Genomic DNA, 5,589 nt, shown 5'->3' on the forward strand with positions numbered 1-5,589 from the left:
AACCAAATTTACCCATTCGATTGATTTTCAAATGCATTTTGATGAAGCTAACGAAAAGAAATTTTGATGACTAACCGAGCTCAAGTCCACACATGGTGCCTGTGCGAGATGAAGTGAAGGCCACGCCCGTCCTCGTATGAAGAAACATTTGTTTCATGTGGGGGATATTTCAGATCCTTGGGTCTCTGTAACGTCCCACACACTGTTCGCCAAGTCCGAATGTGGATGAAGGTTCAATCTTTTCTGTGGGATCTTTGTCATAGATTTGGTCTCCATAACTTTTACCTTTTTCGCTATTCTCATAATTTTCTTCCTCTGCCATTCTATCTGGCTCTGTTCTCTTCTCTGTCTGCCCCTGCCCAAGTCCGAATTTGGATGAAGGTTCAATCTTTTCTGTGGGATCTTTGTCATAGATCTGGTCTCCGTAACTTTTGCCTTCTTCGCTGTTCTCAGTCTCCCCCTGCCCAGGTTCTTGATGTTCGCCAAGTCCGAATTTGGATGAAGGTTCAATCTTTTCTGTGGGATCTTTGTCATAGATCTGGTCTCCGTAACTTTTACCTTCTTCGCTGTTCTCATAATTTTCTTTCTCTGCCATTCTATCTGGCTCATAGGGCGGTTCGTGGATAGATTGTTGTTCGTCATTTCCACGCTTTGATGCAAAATTGGTGCCATATTCTGTTGATGTCTTGTCATGAATCTTCTCCTTGTAACTTTCGTCATCCCCGCCCCCTTCTTGATCCTGGCCTGTAACTCCCATTAAACTCTTCGCTGCTAGCCTCTTGCAGGACTTTTGAAGCCTGCGGTTCATCTGAAAGACCTGCAGGACCTTTAATCTCTTTGTCGCCAAGCTTATCCTGATCTGCATCTTCAAGCTCGTCTGATATCGGCTCCGTTGTTCCAGATTTCTCTGAACCTGGATGGCTCAGCCTCGGGTTCTCATCTTTCACAGTGGGTGTTCCAGCGACGGTATCATCGGCATCGTACCAGCGATCTTTGGAAGCTTCTTGATGTTGTACTGCTTCCACCGACCACACCAGTGGAATCTGCCTCGCCGTTTCCCACGCCTGAGGCAATATCAGTGAATCCAGTGCTAGAGAAATACTTACCACCATCAACATCATCGTTTGACGGGTGGAGAGTGGCTTCACGCGTGGAGAGCTACTTCTGAAAGGGCTTCACGCGTGGAGTTTTAATGAGTCATTCGAACGTGCCACATACACCTTTGATTTGGTTCCTAGTCTGTTTCTCGCTTGAGTTCTTAAAAAACATCACTCACGTCGGATAAAAGGGATTTTTCTAGAGTTTTATTGTTGGCATATGATTACATAGGGTGATTCCCGAATGGTCGTGCAAGCCTTGCCAGCGCATTATGTTCAGTGTTTGACTGATTGCTAACTCTTATTATTCAATTTATACTGCAAAGCAATTGCAGGTTTAAGACGCATAGTTGTACTGCAATATAATATATGTAGCGATATCTACTCTTTAATCAAAATTTGAACTTCGGAAAAAATTATTTAGTGTATTTAGTTGTTGCTGTTAATATTGATTACATAAAACTTGATTCCATTGAACCTTCTATTATGGTTTCCGGCTGCCTATAACATAGTACAGTCGTGAGCAGTGGAAATGATTGGGAGTCAAGCATTGTTTTTAGCAGACGGAATGGAGCAGGAATTTGATTAGTTAGTTTAAATCCAGTGTTCTCCCTAAAAGGTTATAAGTATTTCATTTTTCCTGAGATAGCATGGCTACTGTAGTAGGGTTTTGATTAATTTGGCTTGCATGCAATTCCCCGCATTACAGTTCAACGAACTTTAAAACATGAACATTTTTGAGTGCGTGCCGATAACTATGGAGACGACAAATACTATGCCAGAAATAGACCATGGGTTTTCAATAACCGTAATATATACGAGACGGGAAGCCTTGACTTACTGGAAATAATAGGATTGGTTTTATTTAGGGGAATGCTTTTAACAACAAAATCAAAGATACGAGTTTACCTGATTTTTTATTAAAAATTATATTTATTGACAAAAGATTATAAAATTTAACTTCGACGATCATTCATGGTTGTATTGTGTACTCATTCATGGTTATATCGTTGAACTGAATTAATTTAGGTAGCGTGCTCTGCGATGTACTCTGCCTCGTATTTCCTTGCATATAGATTAAGTCCCGGAATTCGAGGATCTAGTCCCCACTCCTTCCAACAATGTTACACAACTACTTTTCCAGTTGGCCGGGTAATGGCTGTGCGGTGAGGTCTGTGCTAACTCTTAATCGAGGATCTAGCGACCGAACCTATTCTTTACCTACCGTCAACTAGCTTAGCCTAACCTTCATATATCTAGATGGTCTTATGCATATGGGCTCCAAAGTATATGTCTAGATGGTCTTATGCATGTGGGCTTCGAGAGCCTTTCCAAACTGGCTTCTTGGCATGAATCCCTACTAGTTATTATGTATGCCATATCCACTTACCACATGTCATGACTATAAAATGCCACATCAGCACCCTACCACATATCTTTATCAACTAAAGCCATGTGTGTTACCACTTCATATAGGTGTTCATTTCTATTTGGTCCTGGGAAATTTAGTATTGAGCTTCATTTGCTAAGTATTACCTATTGCACCTCATGGACCCCTAATGTTTGTATAAGCGTCATTGACTATATATTACAGGCTCAACTTCACGCAGGGACTCGCTGCGTCGCAGCTCCCCTTGTTTTGTTTCAATACGAATTTTGGATAGAAAAGAGAAAAAGTAAGAATGTGATAAATTTTAGAATTTTCAATGTAACCATTCTATATATCCATGGTCAAGAAAAAATATTAGTTGCAATTTTTTAAATAAATTTGATTTGGAAAGTGATTTGTCCATAATTATTACTTACAATAATTTTTAATAAGTTTGATTTGGAAAATGGGTTTTGGAAATAAATTATTGCATTTTGTAATAATGTATATAAATGATATTTTTAGTATGCTTATATGATATTAAGGAGCATGAAATCCACCTTAAAAAAATTGAAACATTGTTTCAAACATGGCACAACACGTTCAGAGAACAAACTTCAATTCGGAAACACAAGAATGGAGTTTCTTGGATTTGTTTTATCGCGAGGATCAATCGAGTTACATACTCACGTTCTACAGGCACTCGCTAGATTCTCTTATTAGATTCTTGATAAAATAGATTTTCGAAAAAGTTTATAGACGCTTGAATTATACCAAAGAAATCTATAAGGACCAGGCTTTTGATGTACGTATCTTTCAGAAAAGATTAAACAGTCACACAATCTTAATTTTGAAGACAATGTTCATGGAGAGTAGAATGCATTGGTGGTACGCCTAGCACCATTGACTAATAGATTTAATTCATCAAATTCCGATAAAAGTTAAACAGATTACACTCCTTTACGCAAGCACGCGCGTCTCTGCCTCACATCATGCAGCGAAAACCAGAAACCTGATGTGCTTGTGGTGGTTCTTTCGTTCTCAACTATCTGGTGCTGGGACATCTCTCAATCGATCTATGAAATTTTTAACTGAATCGATTTATCACTTTTTAATTTTTATATATTTTATCTAGATACTTCTTATCATAGTTGGTTTCCATCACCCTAGAATAAAATAACTATCTAATTGTAAAATGCTTCAGCGGTCTCATGCTTTTAACAGGATTATACTAAAATTGTAGTCTGAGCACTTGTTAGAATATTTTTTTATCCCAACAATTGGTTTCTCGACTCAATCCCTCTTCATAAGATTTAAATCTAGCCAACCCCCCTTCCTATGTTAATACAATAATGGTTGGAAAACATTCATTCCAACCACCCACTATATTGAATGTGTTAGGTAGGAATTCTAGAGAGTTAAGGAGGAAGTTTCGAGAGTTAGATAGCTTCTCGAAGAAGCCATCGTCACCAAAGATGTTTGGTAATCGAATGAATAAGATGTTTTTCTGTGTTCTGTTCAGAGTTCTGCACTCTCTGATATGGTATCTGAGCCTGGTTGAGTGTTGAGAGCTTAAGGCTCTTCTATGAGAGATTGTTGTTCAGAGTTCTGCACTCTCTGATATGGTATCAGAGCCGGTTGAGTGCTGAGAGCTTAAGGCTCTTCTATGAGAGATCGTTATGTGGCTATGTGAGCTTTGCATTTAGGGCATGTCTGGTAGACTGAGAGTGTGAGTTCCTTCTTGTGTGTAGCCAGTGTGAAAAATTTGTTGCAAAGAAGTTTGTCTGAGTATTTTCCTGTTCTTTATTGTGTGCATAAAAGTTTGTTTGCAACGGGTAGAGTCTCTGGTGAAGAGCAAATTGGCTGAAGCTGGTGTAAGACACTGTTGAATGTGATTGCGGTGTTCCAGCCACTAAAGGAAGAGAGAACCATTGTAGATCTCAGCTTTAGTCACTGTGAGACATAGTAGCTGCATCTTGACCAGACCATTGTGTGTTTCAGTTTACAGCTTCTGAGTTCAAAGTAGCCTTGTTGGTACACACTGAGTATAAAGGGACCAATATTTAGAAGGGTAAAACCATATTCCCACTACATTTTTATAAATCAACTACAGATTTTTTTAACTAGAACTTATGCTATAGCTCGTGATAAATTTTGGTTAAAAAAAATAAAAAATTGGTTGAAGATCGGGTTTTATAAAAGTGGGATATTCTATATGTTGAAGTTATTTATGGTGATTAGAGTTGATATTTTAAAAGTGGCTTATTTTGCAAACTCGGGTACCATGAAAAGAATTTTTATTAATCTTTATTTTTAATCCACAACTCTAAGTTAGAACTAAGTGAAATAAGTTTGTGATAGGTGTTATGAGATCCTAAATTCATGAAAATTTCTAATTAGATAAAAAGTAAATTGTGGTCATGAAATAAGCTTGTGGTCATTGTTTTTAATTAGCATTTTGAAGATTTTAAAGAATAGGAGTTGTGTAGTCATGATAATTACGGAGTGGCGAAATAAGAGTTTTCTTTGAGTGCAAGAGAAAATCATATGATATTGGATAAAATTCTATGACTTATGCTTGAGGCTTTATATGTGTGAGGAAATTATTTTTGAAAATTGCTGGCTTACTGGGGCCTGACCCAAGTTCAAAAGTGATTTAGCCAAACAAATCCCGCACTATCGACCCTTCCGGCAATAGTCCGCAGAGCGCTGACTGAAGTCTCACTCGAGGTAGTAGGGGAGGGTACTGGAGCTAGGTTTCTGTACCCTGGGGATGTCTTGATGTGGTCTGAAGGGGTCGTGAACCAATCTGTGCCCTCGCACCACTCTGCACTGCTGTCATGCTTCCATGTAGATCTATGCTGTTGTGCTTTATTATTAATGAGTTTGTTACAGATCTGATTTCTTTCTTATAGTCTTTATGCAAACATTTAATAGTGATAGCCCATGCACACCATCATAATTCTGAAAGATAGTCGTAAACTCATAAGACCGATGCATAAACCAGAATATAAATAGATCTACAATAGTCCAGAATCAACACAATATTTCGGAACAAACTTATCTTTATTAATATCTTTGTTCAGTACAATCTACTTCCTGTCCTGTGCACTCGGCTGCAGG

General features: G+C 38.4%; 1 long non-coding RNA gene across 1 annotated transcript; it reads left to right on the plus strand.

Annotated features, from left to right (window-relative positions):
* The first annotated feature begins 208 nt into the window (after nt 1-208).
* On the plus strand, nt 209-537 carry LOC149187938 (uncharacterized). The gene is made up of 2 exons (XR_016255800.1): nt 209-363; nt 469-537. It is a non-coding gene; the product is annotated as an uncharacterized LOC149187938 (long non-coding RNA).
* Nucleotides 538-5,589: the final 5,052 nt, after the last annotated feature.

Source organism: Pinus tabuliformis, chromosome 3_1 (assembly GCF_031772625.1).
Source record: "Pinus tabuliformis cultivar Carrire ecotype Pingquan chromosome 3_1, CPIR1, whole genome shotgun sequence".
NCBI classification, from domain to species: Eukaryota; Viridiplantae; Streptophyta; class Pinopsida; order Pinales; family Pinaceae; genus Pinus; species Pinus tabuliformis.